Source organism: Zalophus californianus, chromosome 14, assembly GCF_009762305.2.
Source record: "Zalophus californianus isolate mZalCal1 chromosome 14, mZalCal1.pri.v2, whole genome shotgun sequence".
Lineage (NCBI taxonomy): Eukaryota > Metazoa > Chordata > Mammalia > Carnivora > Otariidae > Zalophus > Zalophus californianus.
In genome coordinates, this window is record NC_045608.1 from 47381368 (window position 1) to 47408475 (window position 27108).

Sequence of the window (27108 nt, forward strand, 5' to 3'; positions counted from 1 at the left end):
TCCCTTAGGGACGGCAGGTGTTCAATTCATTCCTTCTTTCGTTTCTTCTCCTTCCTCAGTGACTAACTACAAAGTGCTAATTTAAAAAGTAGGGATTTGGAGAGCACCTAGATCCTTCAGGCACTGTTATTGCAACATAAAACCCTTTACTTAGAGGTCACAGGTTCAAGTCTAGGCTGGGTCAGTAGTGACCACACGTCTGCTGGCTGGCCGTCTGCTGGCTGTTTCACGGTTCATGGGAGATGAATTGGTGGCCTCAGCCCGCCCGCCAGGACACTTCAGAACTGGCGCTGCCAGACATTGGTTGGCACTTGGCACAGAGGCCAAGACCCCAACTGGAAGCCCTAGCCCTCTGAGGTTCCTTCCTAGAGAATGTGCACATGGGACAAGGGGGAAGGGGCAGGAGTTGCCTGGGAGAGAGACAATGAGAGTCATTGTCTTATCCTTCCACCTGCTTGACCTCAAAGAAGATGCTTCTTTTCAGACCTAGGGAAGGGGTTGACTTACTGGTTTGTCAGAAGCTTGATCCAGCAGAGGAGAGCAGGTGATCGCCAGTGATAAATGTGCAGGTAATGTTGTATGCAGGAACACTGCTCTTGCTCTCTTGACTAAAGAGAGGAGCTGGACTGGAGAACACGCAGGAAGGTGATAGGACAGGGAAGAATGGGCAGAAACCTCTAGAAAGGTAGAGACCTCCATTTCTTCTTTGCACGGGTAAACAATCACGTGAGCCTCAGAGGTCCAGAGAAGCAAGCAGTCGGATGTCCCGTTGCTTCTCTCTTGCCTGACATTCTCCCAGCTGGAATCATGCTCCCTGTAGCAAGGCCAGGTCCCCATCTCCTGCTCTCTTATCTCCCACAGGCTCAATGTCAAGGACCGGTGTGGATACGGACACACCCCACCCTCCACTGGGTCTAGGCATTCTCAGACTAGTTTTGGCTCAGGAAACAGACCAGAAAACGGCACTTGAGTTGTTATTTTCAGTTTGAAAGTAGTCGTTTATTAAATGATGAAATTACAAAAAATGATCATGGTAGATACCTTAGTAAATCGTTCTAATAATCCTACTGATCTGGTCTTCCCCATGGCCAGCATCGCCACCTTCTACAAAATGGGTGGTCTTTTTCTTCATCCCCCCTCATGGAGAAGATAATTTGAAGGGCCATAAGAAGTTGTTTGCTTCTTTGAAATGTTTTCCAATAGTATAGACCTTGTGAACAAGATGCTCCATGCAGATGGTGCCGTGTTTACCAAGAGATCGGGCAATCATTGTGTTCTCTGTCAGGGCAATTAGCTTCTTGTTGATTTTGCCATATCCACGCTTGTAGATCAAGTCATTCACCGACTTCAGGTCTGGGTCCCCCTCATGCTATATATGGTTCCACAATCCTTAGCATATTGATTGAAGCCTTGTTGAGCTTAACAAAGGTGCCACTGATGATCTGGCAAAGGCGAAGATGCTACAACACCTTTTGAATCTTTGGGCTCACACCACTGATGGCCCTGCTCCTGATGACAAATACCAGTGTGGTTTCCACAGGTACGTAGAAGTTGCCCGTTTTTCTTGCCATCCTCACCATTCAAATCTCCATTCTGTACATCTACCTATATTCCTTGTGGTAATGCTTAGCTTTTCATGGATAAGCCTTTCGAAGGCTTCATAGGCTGCCTTTCGAAGCATCTTTTGGGGAAACATCTTTCTCAGACACTTGATCTTCAACTCTGCGAAATTCCTTTGCTTTTTCTTAAGAGTTTCTGGCTCAGCGGGGAACCTTCTTTTTCTTCCCTTCTGCACCCTCCTTGGTTCCAAATGGAAAAGAGGGAGGGCACTTGAGTCTTAAGCTCCACTTTTTGTTTTATTTATTACATTATCTGTACTATTACCAAAGTCCTCGCCTGAATCCAAGGGCAATTTATTAAGTACCAGGTCCTTTCCTGACTTTTGTTGGAGCCCATGGATCTTTGTCACACTGTCAATAGAATCTAATACGGTGGGATCCAACTTTCAGGGGGCCAGTGTGTGACCGAAATTGAGGTGGTAGTTGTGAAGGACATGGACCATTCTATCCAGCAGTCTGGTGGTGGAAGAGAAAGACAAGGTGATGGGGTTGGGGGAGGAGTTTGCAAGGAGGTTTGTTAGAACGAGGGAAGAATTGTGCATATATTTTCAGTTTGAGAGATGGTAAAGAAGGAGAATAAAAATGTATGAGACGGAAGGGGAAATACTTTTTAGCCAAGCGCCAAAGGTAGGTAGAAAGGAAAGGAATCAGCTGTGTAGGAAGAGGAGGAATTCCTGAAGATGAGGGTCAGGGGGAAGAAAGGGTGCCATTTTGGATACCCTTAAGACGTGGAGAGGGTGGCCCTGGGCTCTTCATCAACGATGTGCTCTCTTTTCTTTGAGTGGTAGAAGACTCTTCCCCGAGAGCTGCCTGGGAACCTGAGGGGTGTGCCCAAGATGCAGGGAAAGGGAAAAGAGGCCCCAGGGGGACAGAAGTGGAGGGCTGCTGGCTGGGCTGGGCTCAGATGGATTTGTACCCTCTATCTGTATGTTAGTATCATCTGTAAAGCCGTCTACCATGGCTTGGCTTTCAGTCATGCAGCGGGGACCAGTGCTCTATATTACAGAAGGAGGTTTGACACGAAAATTGGAAAGACGGCAGACTATAGAGAATTCCACCCGATATATACATGGAATGGGGTGGGGGGAGACCAAATGAGATTGTCGAAAAGTTTTCAAAGAACTTTCCAAAAAGCTTTTCTCTGATTTAAGTCAAACAGCATGGAAAATAATAATATGGGGTTCAAGTTCCATTGTCTCTGTTGGGGGTGATGCTTGAAGAAAAAGAAAGTGTGTTCTGTTGTTAGTCATATTTTAATTGGTAAAAATGTGAGGCAAAAGTTCAAAACTAAATGCTGGAAATATCTCCCCTCTGGAATATTTAATTAAAATCTGTGGGGGAAAAAGCTTCAAAATGACAGCCAGAGAATAACAACAACAATAGCAAAAGTCCCTGTTAACCCAGACTTGAGGGAGGCAGATTACTTGACATGAGTCAAGTGCATGTGTGTGCATGTGCGTGTGCATGTGCGTGTGTGTGTGTGTGTGTGTGTATTTAGGGGGGTGTTGGTCGGGGGCTGGAGTGGTTATCTGGCCACTTCTAGCTAAGACTCAGCCTAGCCTGGGTGTTCAGCACTATGAGCCCTGCAAGGGTGTCTCACTCTGACTGAAAGTGTGATGTGGACAGAATTCATCTCTGTCATCTGAAGTCTTGCCTTTCGATGTTCTTTCTTACCTTCGAAGTTCCTGCTTCCAACTCTTAGGAATACCTGGTATCTTCTCCCATGCCTTCACTCAAACAGGATTTGAAATGCATTCACACTAAGGTAAAAATAACTGAAGATAGAAAAGATCAGTTACTTATCTCAGGAGTATTAGCACTTTAATAAGGCAGGTCTTAGGTAAAATAAATGTTACTGAACTCCGAAATAGCATCACACGGATAGGAGCCTATTCTGCTTATTTATAGAAGGCATTTTGAGACCATCCCACACTCCTGCCAGCAAGAAGCCTATGTGGGATAGCTTATAGAATTACTTGAGTCCTAGAGGGATCTTAGAAATTTTAACATGTTGTATTGATTAAGATGATGTCAAAATCACCATAATAAAAACTGGGGGTTATTATAGATGAAATGATCTATGAACTCTTTAGCATTTAACGTTCCACTTGACAATTTCTTTTTGTCCTCAAAGGAGAAAATCTGTGCCTTACAGGTGGGGTTCAGGTGTGCATACGTGTATGAGCACATGCACATCTGTGCTCCACATCGCTATATGGCACACATTCCCCCCAAAGTCCCACGCACTTGTGAACTCGCTCAGTCCTCAAGGCCACCGCATGAAGAAGGGACTGTTATCTCAACATTACAAAAAAATAGGGAGCCAAGACCTAGAGACCTTGAGTGAGTTGCCCAAGCACAAGCAGCGTGCCGGTGGTGGAGCTGGGATTTGAATGCCTGCATTCATCGAGGGTAAAGTATCTTGACTCTAACCACTCTGCAAGCTGGCTTTGAAAACCTTGAGGTGCACTTCACAGAAGCAGTTGTTTCTGAATGGGTGCTGAAGAATGGGGTTTCCAGGTTGGAATGGGGAAGGTAGGGTCTGGTCAGTCTGCCACATACGTGACATAGCATGGTGGAATTGGCGGATGCAGTACCTCAGGAAGGTGGGCAGCATCGGCTGGACGTGAAGGTGATAATGTGTCCCCATTAGCCCATGGCAGTCCGGGTTTTCATCTGTTTTCCCAGCATAATTGCAAATGGTGCTTGCTTTTACTCTCAAGAGAATCTGCGTTTGGCTGGCGCTAAGTGATGCCCTCACCTGTGGGGGCCTCTTCCTGTAGAACCTTGAACAGCCTGCTGCAGAGGTTGCATTTTATTCTGTGGAGTGGAAAAACATGTGTGGTGCCCAGAATTGCTTGGGGGAAAGGACAGGAGTGGCAGAACGGAAACTTGTCCTTACGCTACTAAAGGACCTACTTCGTAGGATTGTTGAACAAAAGGAAATTAAGTGGGTTGCGAACAGCACGGTATGTATCAAATGCTCAGTACCTACTAGTCCTCTTATGCCTCTTTCTTCAGCTCCTTTTTCTTTGTCCGCTTCCTCCTCTGCCTCCTGATTCCACCCTCCTCTTTTCCTCCTCCTTCTCATTTTTCTTCTTCTCTTGGTCGTCACTGGGAGCCACAGCCCGCCCCACTTTCTCTTCTGCAAATCCTCCCTCCCATCTTCTCCTGCCCGGCCTCTTTCCTTCATCAGGCAGCAGGGTCTGTGAGCTTTCAAATGGGCAAGTCTAGGCTAAGGGTGGTGAACCCAGCCTCAGAAACAGAATCCAAGGGGCACCTTGAGGTAGTCGGGAGGTGGGGAGGCAACGTGACGTGGGAGGGTTTCCCTAGACCCTGATTTTTGAATTTTAAGAGTTCAGCACACTCCGTTGAAGGCTGTTACATTGGCTGCTTATTCAACCTTATCCTGGCAGTAGGAGGAAAAAAGCCCAACAACCACTGAAAGCCCACATTTTAATGCTCACAGCTGGGAATCTGGTCAGGGTCATGTTACCAATATAAACAACACAAAGCCGGCAGTCTAATACTAATATCTAATAGATGGAGTATCACACATCAGCATCACACATCAAACAGACTGCTTTTGAAGCAGATATCAAATAATGTTTCCACTCTTGATTATGTTCCCTTCGTTCTAGGGCAGTAAAAAAAGAAATGAGGGAAGAGTCCCTGGTCACATTATTTGGGGAGTTGGTAACAGCAGTACAAACAGTGAGGGAAGGGCTGGAAAAATGTTATTATTTATTAAGCACCATCTGTGCACCAGGGACATGGTATAACATTACATTAACCCTGCCAACAGGCTTGTGAGCAGGGATTATCATGCCCATTTTATAGGTGGGGAAGCCGTGCCCAGAGATGACAGAGTTGACCGTCATACCAACAGTAAGTACTAGAGCTGGGATCCAAATACAAGCGCTTCAGAAGAACAGCCCTGTTTTTGTTTTGTTTTGTTTTTGCAAGGAATGATACCCTTGTGACAATAAATGTGTATCCAGAGATAATTTCATAGTTTCAGGTTCCTGACCTTGGAGCTCCTTATGGCTTATATTCAGTTGTTAGGAGGGACACAGGCACCATGAATGAAAAACGTCGAGAGGAGCCGTGTAGCCAGACAGGCTAAGGTAGGAAAACTGGCAGAGGTCAGATCCGAAGCAAAGTGAATAAGCGAGCCATGAGAGTATAATGGAGACTGATAAGTACTACAGAGAAAAATAAAACAGGAAAGGGTTAGGGAGTTTGGGGAGAAGCTTTATTTTATTTGAAATTAATTAATAGTAGGATTTGAAGTGAATCTCTGGTGTCCCACAGGCTTCTTTCAGGCCTGGATCCTCATGGATGCTGCAGAGTAAAGTGGGTGTGAATTCTGCTGCTACTTGCAAGCTGTCTGACCTTGGGTAATGTGTACAAGCCTTTGTTTCCCGGGCTCTTCCAGGGAGAGAAGAGTATCCAGACCGTAGGGCTGTTGGTGGAGTTCAGTAAGTTACTGCATGGCGGTCCTCAGAGTGCCCAGCGTACGTGGTCTACCTCCCAAGAGCGCTGGCCCTCATTACCATTTTTACGATTCCACTTGTCCAGCTCACCGCAGTGACGTTAGTGGCCCACCTGCAGCTCTGGTTGTTACTCTCTCATAGCTTTAGAAGGGGATGTCCCCTCACCCTGTCAGTTGTCCACACTGGGAACTCAGTTGAACTTGACTTTGACTCAGAGCCTCCTCTTCCTTTGTCTTTAGTTCTCTGGCTGGTAGGCTCCCCCACTCTGTGCCATGATTATTTCAGACCTTCTCTTCCAGCCATCCTACCCCTCACTCTGCTCTTGGAGCCCATATGTGCAAATATACACACACTCCACAAACACGACGCACACCACACGTAACTATCCCTTCACTACCGAGAAACCATAGGGAATCAGAAAGGAGTTCCCTCAAGTTCTTGCCAGTAGATCTATAAACACCCCTGAGTCTGTCCATCTCTCTCCTCTTTGCCGCCCCCGCCCCGTGAAGTCAGGGGAAGTGTGCCTCCTGCTGAGGACAGTCTTGTCCCCTCCCCGCCCCAAACCACACTTGGAATCCCACCTCCTTTTACTTCTGACAAACTTTATACAACCACTTCTCCTATTTTCTTTCCAGGATTATTCCTACATACAAGTTCAAATTTAAACAGATTCCCCCACTCATCTTTGTCTTCCTGTTTTCCAATAAATGTCTCAGCATCCATGTCAATGCTTCGCCTCTCCAATCTCCCCGCCTTTCCAGTCAGCTCTTGACCCCACTGCCCTCGCAAAGTCACCAGTGACTTGCATTTTGCTAATTCCAATGTATACCGTTTGGTAGCAACCAACCTACTTGACCACTCTTTCCTTCCAGAAAAACATGCTTTCCTTGATTCTAGTTTCCTGATCTTCTATTTCTCTGGTTGCTTCTCAGTCCCCTTTGCCAGTTTGTCTTCTCCCTCAGGGAATTTTAATATATTTTTTAATCTGCCAACTTCTCTCTGCCTCCACGGCTACCACCCCGGTCCAAAGCATTGACTTCTTCCACTTTGACTGTTCAAAAGGCTTCTGAATACTCTTCGCAGGACCTCTCTTCAGATGCCTGCACTGCAGAGACCACCCTCATACGTGCACTCTTTTACTGGCCTCCCCGTTCACCAAGAATAAAATACTGTCATAGTAATGGTCCTTATCATGGCCCAGAAACCTCTGCATGTTCTACATGGCCTCCCTCTCCAGTTTCGTCTTATACCTTTTATCCCTCATTTTCTGCTCCTGATACACTGGCTTTCTCGTTGTCCGTCAAGTGATCATGTTTTTTTGTTTTGTTTTCGTTTTTGTTTTTTTCCAGCATCAAGACCTTTGGGTGAGCTCATCCTTTGGTCTGAATGTTCCTGCTCCATTCTTTGCTGAACTCCTGCTTATCCTTCAGAAACAAAACTTCCCTAGGAAATTTTCCCAGAACGTCAGAGAACTAGGTTGAGCCTTTCTGTTACAGGCTCTCCTGGTATCTTGTTCTTCTCCTTCATAATAGTTATTACAACTGACCGTTCGTGTTGTTTGGGGTCTAACCTCTCTCTCTGCTGCTTGTTTGTAAGTCCATGAAGATATAGTCAAGCGTCTCCATTTTGCCACAGTGCTTGCAGCATCTAGAACAGTACCTGGACCATGTGGAATAAATGAATGAGAGGAAAAACCAACTTTAGTTTTCAAAACCATTATTCCCAAGGTAGACCTGCAAAGCTGTTGTACTTAACATCCCTGTACTTCTAAGAGTTAAACTCAGAGCTCCTGCCTTCCCAACCCCTTCACCATCTCAACTTCCTTTTCCCATTGAGTTCAGGACCCTATCCAGATATCTACCATCACCACCACTTCGTTAAGCCCTGTTTTGAGTGATTCCTTCCCAAACGTTCTCTGGTTCCCATCTTCCCCATTTCAGGTATTGGTGTTACCATTTCCTTTACTTCCTTAAAGCCCAAACTGGGAAGCTTAAAAAAGAGCATTTAGAGTTCTTTTTAAAAAAGATTTTATTTATTTATTTTGAGAGAGCAAGAGAGAGAGCATGAGTGGGGGGAGGGGCAGAGGCAGAGAGAGTGAGGGAATCCCAAGCAGATTCCTGCTGAGGGCAGAGCCCAGTGCAGGGTTGATCTTTTTTTTTTTTAATAAATTTTTATTGTTATGTTAATCACCATACATTACATCATTAGTTTTTGATGTAGTGTTACATGATTCATTGTTTGTGCATAACACCCAGTGCTCCACGCAGAATGTGCCCTCTTTAATACCCATCACCAGGCTAACCCATCCCCCCATCCCCCTCCCCTCTAGAACCCTCAGTTTGTTTTTCAGAGTCCATCGTCTCTAATGGTTCGTCTCCCCCCTGACTTACTCCCCCTTCATTCTTCCCCTCCTGCTATCTTCTTCTTTTTTTTTCTTAACATATATTGCATTATTTGTTTCAGAAGTACAGATCCGTGATTCATCAGTCTTGTACAATTCACAGTGCTCACCATAGCACATACCCTCCCCAATGTCTATCACCCAGCCACCCCATCCCTCCCACCCCCCACCACTCCAGCAACCCTCAGTTTGTTTCCAGAGATTAAGAATTCCTCATATCAGTGAGGTCATATGATACATGTCTTTCTCTGATTGACTTATTTCACTCAGCATAACAACCCCCCCGGTTCCATCCACGTCGCTGCAAATGGCAAGATCTCATTCCTTTTGATGGCTGCATAATATTCCATCGTGTATATATACCCCATCTTCTATCCATTCATCTGTCGATGGACATCTTGGCTCTTTCCACAGTTTGGCTATTGTGGACATTGCTGCTATAAACATTGGGGTGCACGTACCCCTTCGGATCCCTACATTTGTATCTTTGTGGTAAATACCCAGTGGTGCAATTGCTAGATCGTAGGGTAGCTCTATTTTCAACTGTTTGAGGAATCTCCATACCGTTTTCCAGAGTGGTTGCACCAGCTTGCATTCCCACCAACAGTGTAGGAGGGTTCCCCTTTTTCCACATCCCCGCCAACATCTGTCATTTCCTGACTTGTTAATTTTAGCCATTCTGACGGGTATGAGGTGGTATCTCATTGAGGTTTTGATTTGGATTTCCCTGATGCCGAGCAATGTTGAGCACTTTTTCATGTGTCTGTTGGCCATTCGGATGTCTTCTTTGGAAAAATGTCTGTTCATCTCTTCTGCCCATTTCTTGATTGGATTATTTGTTCTCTGGGTGTTGAGTTTGATAAGTTCTTTATAGATTTTGGATACTAGCCCTTTATCTGATAGGTCATTTGCAAATATTTTCTCCTATTCTGTCGGTTGTCTTTTGGTTTTGTTGACTTTCTTTTGCTGTGCAAAAGCTTTTTATCTTGATGAAATCCCAATAGTTCATTTTTGTCCTGGCTTCCCTTGCCTTTGGCGATGTTTCTAGGAAGAAGTTGCTGTGGCTGAGGTGGAAGAGGTTGCTGCCTGTGTTCTCATTTAGGATTTTGATGGACTCCTGTCTCACGTTTAGGTCTTTCAACCATTTGGAGTCTATTTTTGTGTGTGGTGTAAGGAAATGGTCCAGTTTCATTCTTCTGCACCTGGCTGTCCAATCTTCCCAACACCATTTGTTGAAGAGACTGTCTTTTTTCCATTGGACATTCTTTCCTGCTTTGTCGAAGATGAGTTGACCATAGAGTTGAGGGTCCATTTCTGGGCTCTCGATTCTGTTCCATTGATCTATGTGTCTGTTTTTGTGCCAGTACCATACTGTCTTGATGATGACAGCTTTGTAATAGAGCTGGAAGTCCAGAATTGTGATGCCGCCAGATTTGCTTTTCTTTTTCTATATTCCTCTGGCTATTCGGGGTCTCTTCTGGTTCCATACAAATTTTAGGATTATTTGTTCCATTTCTTTGAAAAAGGTGGATGGTATTTTGATGGGGATTGCATTGAATGTGTACATTGCTCTAGGTAGCATTGACATCTTCACAATGTTTGTTCTTCCAATCCATGAGCATGGAACGTTTTTCCATTTCTTTGTGTCTTCCTCAATTTCTTTCATGAGTATTTTATAGTTTTCTGAGTACAGATCCTTTGCCTCTTTGGTTAAATTTATTCCTAGGTATCTTACGGTTTTGGGTGCAATTGTAAATGGGATTGACTCCTTGATTTGTCTCTCTTCTGTCTTGTTGTTGGTGTAGAGGAATGCCACTGATTTCTGTGCATTGATTTTATATCCTGCTACTTGACTGAATTCCTGTATGAGTTCTAGCAGTTTTGGGGTGGAGTCTTTTGGGTTTTCCACATACAGTATCATGTCCTCTGCAAAGAGTGAGAGTTTGACTTCCTCTTTGCCAATTTCTTTTTGTTGTCTGATTGCTGTGGCTAGGACTTCTAATACTATGTTGAATAGCAGTGGTGAGAGTGGAAATCCCTGCCGCGTTCCTGACCTTAGGGGGAAAGCTCTCAGCTTTTCCCCATTGAGAATGATATTCACTGTAGGTTTTTCATAGATGGCTTTTAGGATATTGAGGTATGTACCCTCTATCCCTATACTCTGAAGAGTTTTGATCAAGAAAGGATGCTGTACTTTGTCAAATGCTTTTTCTGCATCTGTTGAGAGGATCATATGATTCTTGTTCTTTCTTTTGTTAATGTATTGTGTCACGTTGATTGATTTGCAGATGTTGAACCAGCCTTGCAGCCCAGGGATAAATCCCACTTGGTCATGGTGAATAATCCTTTTAATGTCCTGTTGGATCCTATTGGCTAGTATTTTGGTGAGAATTTTTGCATCCCTGTTCATCAAGGATATTGGTCTGTAATTCTCCTTTTTGATGGGGTCTTTGTCTGGTTTTGGGATCAAGGTAATGTGGGCCTCATAAAATGAGTTTGGAAGTTTTCCTTCCATTTCTATTTTTTGGAACAGTTTCAGGAGAATAGGTATTAATTCTTCTTTAAATGTCTGATAGAATTCCCCTGGGAAGCCATCTGGCCCTGGGCTCTTGTTTGTTGGGAGATTTTTGATGACTGCTTCAATTTCCTTCGTGGTTATAGGTCTGTTCAGGTTTTCTATTTCTTCCTGGTTCAATTTTGGTAGTTGATACATCTCTAGGAATGCACCCATTTCTTCTAGGTTATCTAATTTGCTGGCATAGAGTTGCTCATAATATGTTCTTATAATTGTTTGTATGTCTTTGGTGTTGGTTGTGATCTCCTCTTTCATTCATGATTTTGTTGATTTGGGTCATTTCTCTTCTCTTTTTGATAAGTCTGGCCAGGGGTTTATCCATCTTGTTAATTCTTTCAAAGAACCAGCTCCTAGTTCATTGATCTGTTGTACTGTTCTTTTGGTTTCTATTTCATTGATTTCTGCTCTGATCTTTATGATTTCTCTTCTCCTGCTGGGTTTAGGCTTTATTTGCTGTTTTTTCTCCAGCGCCTTTAGGTGTAGGGTTAGGTTGTGTATTTGAGACCTTTCTTGTTTCTTGAGAAAGGCTTGTATTGCTATATACTTTCCTCTCAGGACTGCCTTTGCTGTATCCCAAAGATTTTGAACAGTTGTGTTGTCATTTTCATTGGTTTCCATGAATTTTTTTAATTGTTCTTTAATTTCCTGGCTGACCCATTCATTCTTTAGGAGGATGCTCTTTAGCCTCCATGTATTTGAGTTCTTTCCGACTTTCCTCTTGTGATTGAGTTCTAGTTTCAAAGCATTGTGGTCTGAAAATATGCAGGGAATAATCCCAATCTTTTGGTACTGGTTGAGACCTGATTTGTGACCTAGGATGTGATCAATTCTGGAGAATGTTCCATGGGCACTAGAGAAGAATGTGTATTCTGTTGCTTTGGGATGGAATGTTCTGAATATGTCTGTGAAGTCCATTTGGTCCAGTGTGTCATTTAAAGTCTTTATTTCCTTGTTGATCTTTTGCTTAGATGATCTGTCCATTTCAGTGAGGGGGGGTGTTAAAATCCCCCACTATTATTGTATTGTTGTCAATGTGTTTCTTTGCTTTTGTTATTAATTGCCTTATACAATTGGCTGCTCCCACATTAGAGGCATAGATATTTACAATTGTTAGATCTTCTTGTTGGATAGACCCTTTAAGTAGGATATAGTGTCCTTCCTCATCTCTTATTACAGTCTTTGTTTTAAAATCTAATTTGTCTGATATAAGGATTGCCACTCCAGCTTTCTTTTGGTGTCCATTAGCATGGTAAATGGTTTTCCACCCCCTCACTTTCAATCTGGAGGTGTCTTTGGGTCTAAAATGAGTCTCTTGCAGACAGCATATTGATGGGTCCTGTTTTTTAATCCAATCTGATAGCCTGTGTCTTTTGATTGGGGCATTGAGCCCATTTACATTCAGGGAAACTACTGAAAGGTATGAATTTAGTGCCATTGTATTGCCTGTGAGGTGACTGTTACTGTATATTGTCTGTGTTCCTTTCTGATCTATGCTGCTTTTAGGCTCTCTTTTTGCTTAGAGGACCTCTTTCAATATTTCTTGTAGGGCTGGTTTTGTGTTTGCAATTTCCTTTAGTTTTTGTTTGTCCTGGAAGCTTTTTATCTCGCCTTCTATTTTCAATGATAGCCTAGCTGGATATAGTATTCTTGGCTGCATATTTTTCTCATGTAGTGCTCTGAAGATATCCTGCCAGTCCTTTCTGGCCTGCCAGGTCTCTGTGGATAGGTCTGTTGCCCATCTAATATTTCTACCATTGTAGGTTACATATCTCTTCTCCCGAGCTGCTTTCAGGATTTTCTCTTTGTCTCTGAGACTCGTAAGTTTTACTATTAGATGTCGGGGTGTTGACCTACTTTTACTGATTTTGAGAGGGGTTCTCTGTGCCTCCTGGATTTTGATGCTTGTTTCCTTCCCCACATTAGGGAAGTTCTCTGCTATAATTTGCTCCAATATACCTTCTGCCCCTCTCTCTCTTTCTTCTTCTTCTGGGAGCCCAATTATTCTAATGTTGTTTCGTCTTATCGTATCGCTTATATCTCGAATTCTGCCCTCATGATCCTGTAGTTGTTTCTCTCTCTTTTTCTCAGCCTCTTTATTTTCCATCATTTGGTCTTCTATATCGCTGATTCTCTCTTCTGCCTCATTTATCCTAGCAGTTAGTGCCCCCATTTTTGATTGCACCTCATTAATAGCCTTTTTGATTTCGACTTGGTTAGATTTTAGTTCTTTTATTTCTCCAGAAAGGGTTTCTCTAATAACTTACACACTTTTTTCAAGCCCAGCTAGTATCTTTAAAGTCATGATTCTGAACTCTAAGTCTGACATCGTACTAATGTCCGTATTGAGTGGGTCCCTGGCAGACGGTACTACCTCTTGTTCTTTTTGTTGAGGTGATTTTTTTCGTCTTGTCATTTTGTCCAGAGGAGAACAGATGAATGAGAGAACAGAATGCTAACAGGTTAACAACGTCTCCAGCAAATGTACTCTATACAAATCAGAAAAGACCTGAAACCAGGGGACAAGAAAGGGAAAGGAAGAAGAGAAAAAAAAAGGAAAAAAAAAAGATAAAAACAAACAAAAACAGAACAAAACAAAAAGAAACAGAATATGATCAAATATGATCAGGCTAGTGCATGGATCAATGCCACACACTAGCTTTTGGGCATATTTTGGTCTGTTAGAAGAAAGTGGCTGCTAAAATTTCAAAGGAAGAAAGACTTATATATGTACAAAATAAGGGCTGATACAATGAAGGCATGGCAGATGACTGTAAAGATGAAAATTATAAAAGATTTTATAAAAGGAATTGATAAGATAAGAAGTTGTTTTTAAAAAGAAAGAAGAAGATTTGAAAAGAAAAAGAAAGAAAGGGAGAGACTGTGATCAGGCAGGAGACTAGAACAAAGCCATACACTAGTGATTTAGGGTATATTTTGATCCGTTAGAAGAAACTGTATCTCAAAATTTTAAAGAGAGAACAACTTATATATATATGTGCCAAAAATAAGGGTAACTACTATGAAGGGATAAAAATATGACTCTAAAAATGAAAAATAAAATTTTTTTAAAAAAGGGATTGATAAGATGTTGTTTGAAAAAGGGAAAAAGAAAAATTAAAAAAAACAGTTAAAAAAATTAACTTTTAAAAACTAATGAATTATGGTAAAAAAGCCATGAATTCTATGTGCAGTATTCCCCTAGCACTGGAGTTCTCCCATTCTCCTTGATCTGTAAACTTGGTCTTGGCTTGCTGGGTGTCCGTGCTGATCTTCTGGGGGCGGGGCCTGTTGCCGTGGTTCCCAAATGTCTTTGCCGGAGGCAGAATTGCCCCGCCCTTGTGAGTCTGGGCTAAGCAAGCTGCTCGGGTTTGCTCTCAGGAGCTTTTGTTCCCTGCAAGCTCTCGGTACAGCTTTGGAGGACCAGGGTGAAAATGGTGGCCTCCCAATCTCTGCCCAGAAGAGCTGAGAACTCGGGGCCCCGCTCCTCAGTGCGCCCCCAGAGAAAAGCAGTCACTCCCGTGTCCCCGGTCTCTGGCCCCACTCCGTGTTCTCCCGGCCTGTGACCGAGCGTTTCTATGTCTTGCACCCGACTCCGTGTGGAGTCTCCAAACCCAGCAGATCCCTGCGGTGCGCTCCCGCGCCGCTCCTCCCGGGGGAGGAAGGGGAGTCTCCCCGATCTACCGCTTGTTGGGTCCCTGCTGGAGGAGCAGTGGCCCGACTGGGCCACGGATCACAGTTTATGGTAACCCCGAGCTGAGAGCCCGCGCCCCGGCTCCATCTCTGCAGCCGGCTTCCCCGCTCCGATACCTGGGAGCTTGGCCGCACTCAGGCACCGCCGGTCTTTCTGTGACCCCTGAGGGTCCTGAGACCACACTGTCCCACGAGGGTTCGACTCCCGCTTAGCCACTGGAGCGACGTCCCTCAGCGGAGCCGACTTCTAAAAGGTCCGATTTTGTGCTCCGCGGCTCTATCACTTGCCAGAAGCGGCCAACGGAGGCCCCCTCCCCCGCCGTGTATCCTCCCGAATATCGCCTCGGATTCCCTTTTCCGCACATCCTACCTTCCAGAAAGTGGTCGCTTTTCTGTTCAGAGAGTTGTTGCTATTCTTTTCCTTGATCTCCTGTTGAGTTCGTAGGTGTTCAGAATGGTTTGATCCCTAACCAGCTGAATTCCTGAGACCAGACGAAATCCAGGTCTCCTACTCCTCTGCCATCTTGCTCTGCCCCCCACTGTTTACCGGGTTTGATCTCTTGACCCTGAGATCATGACCTGAGCCAAAATCAAGAATTGGATGCTCAACCGACCGAGCCACCTAGGCACCCCTAGAGTTCTTTTTTTTTTACTATAAAAGTATTATATATTCATGATAGAAATTTGAAAAATATATTTATTAGAAAAAAAAGCAAGAAAATAAAAATCGACTGTTTGTCTAACCAGCAAATTGTAACCAATTTCTTATATACTATTTCCAACTTTTTCTATGCATACACATACATTATTTTAAAAGTGTGGCTAGGTTCTGCCTTCTTTTAAGTTAACATTTTTATTATGGGAATTTTCAAAATAGAGAGAACTATATAATTAATACTTATTAACATTTTGTCGTTTTTGTTTTATCTAATTGTCTTTATTTTTGAGTACTGTAAAGCAAATTCCCTATAACACCCCTGTATGTATCTCTAACAATAAAAGCTTTTTAAAACCCTCACTAAACTGTCATTATCATACCTAACAAAATTAACAATAAATACTCAATTTCATGGTATAACTAGACCATGTTTGGTTTTCTCTGATTGTATCAAAAATATCTTTTTACAGTTAGCTTGTATGAATTAGAATCCAAAATCTACATATTATTTATATACACAGATTTTTAAAAATTAGGAACATATCTTGCAAGCTGCTTATAATCTGCTTTTTTAACTTAAGAATATGTTATGCACATTTTCCCATGTATTAAAGGTTTTTCTTCACTGATTCTAGTGTCTATATAATATTCCATACTTTTTATATCCAACATCTTATTATTGGACATGTAGATTATTTTCAATTATATCACTTATGACTAAGGCTTTGATGTATATACATGAGACATGACTCATGAAAAGTAGAGAAAACCTAAGCCCAAGAGGAATAAAAATATTTGTAATATTTTTGATATTGCCAAATTGCTCTCCAGAAAGGATATACCATTTACCTTCCCATATACAGTGTATTCGCTGCAGACACTAGGTATTATAATCGAACAATTATCATTATTTTTGCCCAAATCAATAGGCAAAAATGATATCTTTTTTTTTTTAATTTTGCATACCTTAGTGTGGTTAAATATGGCGTCACATGTTCTATAGACTTTTAGATTTCTGTGGAAATTTTCCTATTCATGTTCTTTGTCCATTTTTCTAATTCGTTCTATTTTACTATTGATTTGTGAGGCTTTCTTGTCCTTTTGGTAAATTTTACCAAGGTCAGGCTGTGAAGGTTGCAAGTATTGTGTTTTGGAGTTTGCTGCTTGCCCTTCTCAACTTATGTTTTATTTTACCCTGTCGTACATATCCTTAGCCAAGCCTAATTTATAATTTCCCAATGTGTTAATTCCTCTTTCAAATCACAATGTTGTGACTCTAACCGAACTTATCAACAGCGCTTCCCTCTGACTGATTTTTTTAAAAAGCTCCATTCTCTTTCCTAGTTCATTGTGAAGGCTGCTGCCTAATGAATATTTCTATAGCCACTCCTCCACCCGTGACTTGACAAATGGCTTTTTACTGCATAGCAGATGAGATGTAAACTCCTCAGTTCAGTATTTAGTAACATCCACAGTTTAACTTAAACTCTCTTTTCTAAACTTATTTCCCATTCATTTTGCACAGGAGCCACCCAGCAGCCTGAATGATGTTCTCACTCTTCCCATCAGACAACTCTTCTGACCATGTTCTTGCTCGCCCTCCTTTCAACGCCCGCTAAAGTCCAAACCTCTCCATCTTCAAGGTCCATCCTTCAGTGTGATATGCTCTGTGACATCTGCTGGGAGTTGCCTCAGCCCAGGGATCTCTTTTTCCTCTCTTTGCAAATACTTACTCTTAGCTCTATATGTCTTTTAGCATCTCCTAGTTGCTCAACTATTTAATTTTGGTTTTCTCAAAACAAGCGTGATTCCTTTTATGAGAGCAGATGCTGTGTCATCTTGTTTTGAGTCTTCTGATGTTCATGCGATCGACCCAGGTCTGGACACCTATTAGCACCAAATTTATGATGACTTGACTACATGGGAGGATGGCGCTGTTCACCCGCCAAGGGTAGAATGGGTACTTTGAAATCATTTTCCCTGGTAGTGATAAAAATGGTCACAGAACATCTAGGATCTTTAACCCCACCTTCCCTTTGATTCGTTTCATACAGGTAAACCACGAGTGATTGAAGTACCTCTTCATTCAGTGGGAGTGGAATGGAATTTTCATTTGTACTCAAAGCTAACGGACTCACTAAAAACAATTTAGTGATCTCAGTGGATGGACCTGCTGTATGGAAAGGCAACCAACAGATGGGGAGTGTCCCTATCTTAGTCAGGGGAGGGGAAAATATGAGATTCAATCTGTTTCTTTAAAAAGCTGAATGATAAACTCAAGATGATGTTCACAGAAGCTGTATTTCCATTTTTAGGAAAAAAAAACAAGACAGATGAACTCAACACTCACGTTAAACACACAGGTAAAAAGAGAATCCATTTGTTTATGCTCACATCAGAGGAGAACATTGAAAGTCAAGGGTGCATGTCCAGTGGTTTTGCAAAGAGGTGCCTCTTGGGGACCATGACAATCAATGTTATCCATGGAAATTCACTGTCTTTGCTATAGTGAAGGACAAATCATCTCCCACTGGTCTGCTTTTCAAGATTCCATGATGAACTTTACTCCTGGAAATGTCTGAATCAAAACAGAATTTTAAGAACTTTAAATACAGACTTAAAGTATGAGATAATTGCCCTGGCTGTATGGCAGGTTTTTCAAGAAATTATAAGAATGACATATATTATCAGAGTGCATGTTGTTTTGTTCACTGGTATATCCTTGTAATTTAAAAAGTGCCTGGCAGTTATTAGGTGCCCAATAAATATTTTTTGAGTTTAACTGAGTTGAAGTATTCCCAAATTCTTGGTCCTATGGTTAGGTGGGTATATGTACATATGTATATTAAAGGAGAGAAATAAAAACAAAAAGCATGTGCCTGCTCCTTGTGCTATAATGTTCCAAATAATAATATACTGATAATAATGGTGGTTTTCTACTCACAAAGTTCTTTCACCACCCATCTGCTCATTCAGTGCCTATTTATGGGGCACAGATTATGTATCAGGCACTGTTTATATGTGTTTACCCTCTAGGAAAAATAGGCAAAGAAACAGACCAATACAAAGCACGTGTCAGATGCAGTGGTAATCAAAGGGGGCTTAAGAAGGACATCCATGCCAGTCACAGGGGCTCGGGATGGTTTCCCCCAGGCGGGGTGTGCAAGCTGAGACTGGGGGAGAGTGGCCTCACTCAAGGGACTGGCCCAGAGGGAAAAAGAAAGAGATATGCCTGCTCTAGAGCCTGTCTAAAAAAGATCCGCCTCCTGCTCTTCGTCAAGCATCTGTGCCACCTGCTCCCAGCTGGTGGAGATGGGGCTGGTCCGCCATGGGATAAGTGGATCCCAGATAAACTGTTGACACCGTTGCTGATGTGGTGCTCCCATCCATCCCTGGGCAGGGAGGTGCACCTGATGAGTGTCGTTTCTCATGTAAGGAGTCTGTCATCACCTCCCCACAGGTGGCTTCCCAAAAGCCCAGTCCAAGAGCCATGCCCTCAGGACTCTGCTGCGTGCTGATGAGTATGTCCTGCCCAAGCACCACCCCTTGGGGTCTTGGTCACCCTGCTGCTGTCTCTTCTTCAAATATATCATTCGCTCCCTGCCCCAGTCTCCTGAGTAACTGCAAGCAGACCAGTGTCACTGGGGGGACTCCGATCCTTTTCTCTATTTCCGGAAAAATGGGGAGAATAATGTACTGTGTAGAGCTCATTCCCCTGAACTCAAGGGGCCCAGAGTTCTTTCCCGAGCTCCTCTCCTCTCGGGGGCCAGTTGAGGCTCTCTAGTTCCCTCTTGTCTCAGCTTGCGTCTGGAGGATCAACTCCATGAGTATTGTATGTGGGCCCTGGTTCACTGTCTGTGGAATCAAGAATGTATCATAATGAAGGCCATTATTGAGTGAGTACTGACCATGTGCCAGGGATTTTGCAATCATGATCTCTAATGCTATCAACAGCTCTGCAAAGTAATTACCAGCATTAGGTGAGCAAACTGAGACTCAAAGAAGTTTAATAATGTGCCCAGGGTTGTAGTAAGGTGTAGACTTAGGATTCAAATTCTGGTGCATCTCTCTTCAAAGCTATGGTCTTTCTAGAATGTCATGTGACTACCCATCCACCCCATCATACTCCTAATGCCTTAATTCCCAGGCAATCCTCCAGTGGAAACTATCACTTACTTTAACATCTGTCCTCCTGTAGTGGCAGGAAAGAGGTTTCTGTCTCCAGATTGTCTTATACAGCCCCTGATGCACAGTGCCTATCCCTCCAGGACACTAGGGCACACTCTCGCACGGTCAGCCTCTCCTCCCACCTCCTAACTCTTAGAAACAGTGGCAGATTATAGCTCTGTAATGCCTTTAAACCCTTGGGTTTATTATTAAATAGTTGTGATACACTAGCCACTAGGAATGCAAAGAGATAAACTCCAAGCTCAAGTCCAGTAAGAGAGCCAGACTCAAGGTCAAATAATGGCAATGTGATCTCAAAAATGCAACAGTTGGATTATGTATAAGGGACAGTGATAAGAGAGAGGCAAGAACAACTCTGCTTAAGGGAGTCTGGGAGAATTCACTAGGAAGGTGATGCTTAGGTGGGCCATGAGGTATGAGTAGGAGCTTGGTGGGCACCTAAGGGAGGGACAGGACATTGGAGACAGAGGGAGTTAGAGTCACTCTCAGGGTCCTATCCTGGCTGGGCCAACATCACTTGCATGTGCAAGGATAAGACTCTTGGCCCTTCTAGGTCTCAGTCTCCCCTTTACAGGGAAGACATGTAGCAGAAGCTACCAATGACCTTCAATAAATAAGATCCTTGTCAGATGAACATGTGATGCTACAGCAGAAAAATCTGGGCGAGTGTTCTTGCTTCCTCAGATGAGCATGAAACTCCTTAGTCTTAATGCTCTCTGAAGTGGAAAGGGCGTTCACCCCTTCAAGCCTCTGGGAGTCCGTTCAGTAAAGGAGCTGTGTGAGTGGTGGTGGGATTGAGTCAGAACTGACTGTTGCCATCGGTTCTGCCCTTGTCCTAAGGACACATGGGCACTCAGGCCACCCAGCAGTCAGCTAGGAGAAAAGGGGCAAGTTGTCTTTCCCTCTCTTCCTCTGTTACAGGGATTCTGTGAATGATGAATGTGGGAAATGTAGCCAGGCAAAAGGAAGCATAATTTAATGTTTTTAAGTAACATTTCTGTATCTAATTACAAAAGTAACACATAGCCATTGTAGGAAAGGTTGAAAAGTAGCAGGGAAGGAAATGGTACTGGTTAGTCCTTTCTAAGAACTAGTTATGTCATTATTCTGTCCTTCATGCATGTGTCTTAGAAAACTAGACAGAGAGTACGCTCCACATACTTTTTGTAGCCTATCTTTTTCACTGACTAGTGTGATGAAATGTATCCTTAGCACTCATCTGGTGTATTATGTTTAATGGCTTCATACTATTCTCTACATTACATGCTTATTCATGATTTATTTAAGCAACCTTCTATCACTAAGCATGGAGATTATTTTTTTATTTTTTCCCAGCCATAAACAACACTGTAATGAACATCTTGTGGCTGAGTCTTTGTGCACACAAATGATTACTCTAAACCCAGGAAGGGTGTTAATCAGGCAGACTGGATTTAGAAATAAGCCTTCTGTGAGGCTGCGCGGACAGCAGCTTTGTTTACAAGGAGTTGCCTCCCCAGTTTCCTGGCCAACCTGAGATCTCACGGTGGGATGGGACTGTCAGAGGAAGAGAGGATCCTCAGCAATTTTTCAGAAGCACCAGGTTTTGGAAAATTAAAAATAGACCCCTACCCAGGCTGCATCTTTGGTCTAAAATCTACTGTGGGTGAATTCTGGAATTGGATCTTGAGGGACAGAGCAAAACACAGTCCTCCAGGATGTGTACACTCGGTAGAGAAAGGGCCTTGAAAGTCATATGTGGAGGCGGATTCTCAGCACGCCAGGCTCGGCAAGGTGACCTCATGGGTCCTTCCCATCTGTAATTCCTGTGATTAGCGGATCAGGTTTTAGAGTGTGACCAGACTCAGAACACAAACATTTAACAACGAAAGCAGCCCCTGTGAAGTTACGGGCACGTCCTCCTTCTCTACACTTTCAGCCCGAAATCCACCTCTGTTCTCCCTGATGTTTGGGGTGGGCTGCCTCCCTTCCTTGGTCTCCTTGGCTGTGGGAAGCTCTGTCTTCACATGTGAGAGAAGCACATGCTACAGCCCACTCTGCAAGTGATAGAGCTTCCTCCTGGAGTCCTGCGAGGTTGCAGCTGAGGGGATGAAGCCACACCCCACTGCCACCACCTTCTATTAACTGGTTTCCCATATAACCGGGGCACGTGGGGCAGGCTCATAGTCTTCCTGCTTCTCTTTGGAGGCTTGATAATGGGGTCCTCAGGTTTTTTTGGGGGGGTTGTTTGTTTTCACTTGGAATGAAAATATTTGGCCCCGAAGGTGCACAAATAAGGGTTGCTACAGGGCTGGCCTGCATTTGGCCAAACCTCATTCAACACACATTCGTTATTAGAAAGGGCTACATTCATCTGCCTATCACTAAAGTCTTTGAAGGCAAGAATCCTTATCTAGCTTGTTTACAGCTGTATCCTCAGGCATGTAGTATGCTCTCAGCAAATATTTATTGACTGAATGAATGAAGTACCCACTATGGCAAGCTACTGTGCTAAATGCCAGGAAAGCCACATGGTATCATGGAAAGGCCATTGGATTTGCAGTCATACGGTTCTGGGTTCTGATCTACAGTCTGGCCTCCATTTCCTCTTTTGAAAAATGGGACTCATGATGCCCACCTCTTATGGAGGTTGCAACGATTAAATCTGTCCATCAAATGCCTAGCCCGGCACCAAGACGCAGCAGGTCCTGAGTGAGTCCTTATCATGCTTCTCCTTCTGTGCATTCTGGACGGTGCATCTCCCCGAGGACCCAGCCAGGCTGGGAAGATGCTGGAGAAGGGAGGGCTGCTGTTTCTGTTCTGCTGTCGCTCGCTTGTACCTGGTGGAGGAAACTGGCTGTGCCTATACTAAGTCATCAATCTCTTTTCCGGCCCCACACCTGGAACTGGGAACTGGAAAGCATCCACTCCAGCGGCAGCTGGTTCATCTTGCAGCTACAGCCCAGACACACAGAGAATTTAGAAAAGAAAGGAGAAGGAGATTTTTGTCCTTCTCCATGAAAAAAGAGTAAAACCTCACTTTTATCATGTACACTGGCGCATTGGTTTGGCAACTGACGTAGTCCTTTTATAGCATTGCTCTGCACAAGCCCGCATGATTCCAACTTATGGCACACCAGAGTTCGATTATATTTAAAAGTCAAAGATGGAAGACGTCCGTTGTCCGCAGCAGAGAAGGATAAGCAGTGGCATGAATCATGATTCTTTGTACACTTACCTCCCTCAAACTAATGGCTTATATGCTTAAATAAAACACTCCACATCGAGTACCAGTCATTAGCAAATGCAAGCTGATTACATTTCAGAAGAATGTCTGAACTTCCCAAGGCTTATATTTCACACCAGAAACCAAAGCTGAAATATTTTCATGTGGTAACACTTTTGATAGAGGCAAAATAATTTAAACAAATAATTAGCCTTGAGAATAAAAGTGTACACAAAAGCACAATTAATGAATTTACTAATTGTTCTTCCCTGCTGTGGACGTTGCTCAAAGTTGAATTTAAGCTATTATATAAATATAAACTACTGTACCAAGCCACAAAAACGGATGACTCACCATTAGTCATTAATGTTGCCTTAAAAACAAACTTGAGCTCTTAGAAAATGCGTTCACCTAGGAAGACAGTATTTTGAAAATAAAGCAAGTCTTAGATGATAAACTGTTCTTTGAGTCTTTGGGAAAACACACACACACACACACACACACACACACACACAAGAGATTTGTGGGTTTTAATGCCCTATATAAATATCAGACGAGCAACATTTACCTTATTTGAAATTCTCCATTAGCTGAATAGGAATGAATTTGGTCTGTCCTGTCCACATGGTCAAATAAGTCCGCGGCCCCTCTCTATCACACTCCTTACTGAAATGGAATCACAATGTGAACTAAAGTGCCTTTTGTGTTTGATGTTCTCTATATGTGATTGGTGGCACTTTCCTTCTTGTCCTCCTTTTCATTTAATTCCCAGAGAAATAGTGTTTTCTAGGTTTGCCTAGAAGGCTGCAAGCTCTAGAAACTGTAAAATAGAAACTGTTCTCATGTTTTTCCATGAACTAAAGTGGGGGAGAAATGAACAGAGGGATATGCGCAGGTTAGAGAAACTCTTGGCAGAACCAGTGGTGTTTCCTTAACCAGAACAACAATAAAAGATTTTTGTATCCCTTAGGTGGTTGTTTTTAAATATGGTTCCAAAAGATTGTTATTTCTAATTTTTATATTTTATATTCAATAACAGAACAGCACTCACCTATAAACAATGTGCGTTAAAGTAAACCTACGTGTATAAAGAATTGATCATTTACATCTCTAACTTTGGCGTCTTCAGGGATCGCGTGTGGCTTGACATCAGTTCATAAAGTGGAACATTCAGACACTCATCTTATAGTGGGGTTTTCTTTCTTCTCCTCGACACTCTACAATGTGACTGATTGATCTATGATATTATGGACTGATCTTAATAGGGACAACTGCAAATAATTTAAGAAGCCCTAGGATTCTGGAAGGGCTCACAGTGATGGGATATTCTAAGGGTAAGAAAAGGTGGTGAATGGTTTGACAATAGGGTTCGAGGGCTAAAACGTCTTCGGAAACTGCTCTATGGTATTCTGCTGGGTGGGAAGGCACAGGCTGTGGAGAAGCAGGGAATGGGAGGGGGAGGAGGAGTGGTGACAGCAGTGTCTTTTCTCCAGCCGGAGCAAATGTCCATAAGGTCCAAAGTGTCCTGTTTCCAGGACAGTGGCCTGGTTCTATGGTGTGGCTAGGGCAGGGAGGGGGCGCAGTGTGGTGATGTCATCTTAGGGGTTTCATGCAGGGTCCTCTCTCCCCACCAACATTAGGTTTATATTGTAAAACTCTGTCCACCTCTCCTCCCCATCCCGCCCTCGCTCGACTGAGCGCGGAGGGGAGGAGACTGCAGGGAAAGAGGGGCGTCCAGGAGGGGGCCTCTGGCCACTCAGGTTGTCTTTACTGGTGGTAGCGTCGATGAGGTCATGATCTCTTCAATTTTGTCCAGACAGTACATTTCTGATGATTTGGGTGATTTCGGCAGGAAAGAGGGCCGTGCCTACATGTGTAGGAGGAGGCGGAGTGGGGGAGGGAGAGGGCGGTTGGGGAGGGGATCTGACTTTGAGGGGACAAAGGACACAGAATAAAGATAGGAGAAGCAGGCAAGCCAAGGTATTTTTGCATCTTTAGATTTTGCCCAGGGCCATCCGAGTCCACCAGTGCAAACCACGGCTCCCCTGAGACCTACTGGAGAGAAATTTCTACAGGCAGAAAATCTAAGCAATGAGGGCTCTTCTCCACCTGGCACAGCCAGGGAATGCACCTGCTGCAGAGGCGCCCAATGGGAGGAACATGTCCTGGGGGCTCAGCTAGGACAGTCAGCCTCAAAGTCGGTGCAGGTGCAGGGGCTGTGTTTGCTGTTATCTGATGACTCCTTTACCACTGAGTTCTGTACTCAGGATCCCAGAGGAATGATCGGGTGCCTAGGCGCCCTGTCTCCTATCTGCACTTGGACCCTGGCTCAGTCATCTCCCACCTCTGTGACCTTGGGACAGAGTTTTTGACCTTTCTGTATCTCAATGCCCTCCTCTGTAAAGTGGGGATGGTAATAGGACCTACCTTATAGACCTGTTGTAAATATTAAATGCGATAATCAATAGAAAGCGCTAGAACAGTGTCTGGTACCAAGTGTCATAAATGTGAGCTAAAATCCCAATTGCTTTTCCCTCCAAAGAGTGCAAAATTCACCCCTGTATCCAAGAGAAGAACGAATCAGAACTGCTTTGAGTTTGTTTTTTGTTTTTTGTTTTTTTTTCCTGGAATGGTTTCCAGAATGATTTGGCTTCTGGAGAGGGAATTATAAGGCAGCTCAACTTCTCTGGTTCTGTCTTCGACTCATTATCGTGCAGGAGTAACACAGGTTAATCGCATAGCTAATTAAGAGATAACATTAATGGAATCTGAGTTGGTGCCCTGATAAAGCCGAGCCCTGGCAGATAAATGCTGAGGTGGAGCCAAGCCATTTATTTGAGGAGCAGCAGGGTTCCTATCAGGGCACCAACTCCGATTCCATTAAAGTTATTGATATTACACCCCGATCTAAAACTGTAAGAAAATTCAATGCGTCTTTTTTTTTTTTTTTTTTTTTTTTTTCTGTTTCTTTCTTCTGGGGCAGCCCAGCATTAGCAGTACCGGTTGAACAAATGCAAGGGTAGCTAGGTAATATGAGCCCCTATAATTGAACAACGCATTTCATAACAAATTACCAAATACATGAATGAATGAACATAAAGAAATTCATTCAGAGCAAACGCTGCTGCAATTAATATGCCGCCATGTGCTGAGGAACGTTGACAGGGCACCCAGCAGAACCGGTCCCTTCCCACATTGATCAGTTGTTTTTTTCAGGGCTTTGCCTCGGAGCAAATCAATGACGGACCTAAAGTACCATTTCTATATTTCTCCTTGTCTCCTCGCAGTTAACCCGATGAAAGCATTTTGGAGATTTCCTCTCCTCCTCGCTTTAATAAATCCTCTCATGGCTTCTTTAATTGTTGCTTTTTAAATTTAATTTATTATTATTATTTTTTTTTACCTTTCTTAGGGAATAATGATCAATTACTGCATTCAGCAAGCGGATGGCTGACAAATTCTATTTGACATAATGCAACCATGATTTAAAGGAAGAGCCATCATGCTAACTACGTGGCTGCTTCAGGAGGAGCTATGGGGCTTTGCACCGGACCCTCCATAAAACCGGGGTGTTCTGCAATTAGCCAAGTGCGTTTCTGAGAGTCAGCCACAGTTTAAAAGATAGCCTGAGCCTGGCTCAGGACGACGACGGCTGCAGAATGCTGTCATCGCTGGTCGTGGATTTAGTGACATCCTCACAACTCCCTGCACACAGGCTGTCGCTGCCCGTTGCCTCTGCCCCCTAAAGCCCCCACTGGGGCGAACGCCCTTCAGAGTCAATATGCTCCGGCAAAGGCTTTGGACCAGGTGAGGGGCACCAGCCACCGAAGCCATGTGACTTCACTTGGCATTCCTGTGCCGAGAATGTTAAATCCCAATTCCATTATGAGAGGTAAACAGTGGGGCTGTCTGAGAATCACACATCAGTAAGAAATGGCCTCCTCCCCGGTAGAGGCATAACTAGAAGTCCGTCTCAGCTGTGTCCGAATGCCAGCTAGAGCACCGAGACACCCCATGAAGGGGGGTTCCTCTTATTACGGTAGCTGGGATTGCCCATGCGGTCCTATAGCGGGTTTTATACACCTGAGTGAAAGCCAAACGCCAAAGCAGCATAAAGTAGAGGAATGAAGACACACTATCCCATCTCAGTGATTAACCGGGATCATGGGAAAATGCACTCTCAGCTGTTGGATTTTGACATCCTGTATTATGATTTCAAGTGGGAGGGAATTTGACTCCGAGAAAAGTTCTGTCATTTTCTCAGCTATCTAAATTA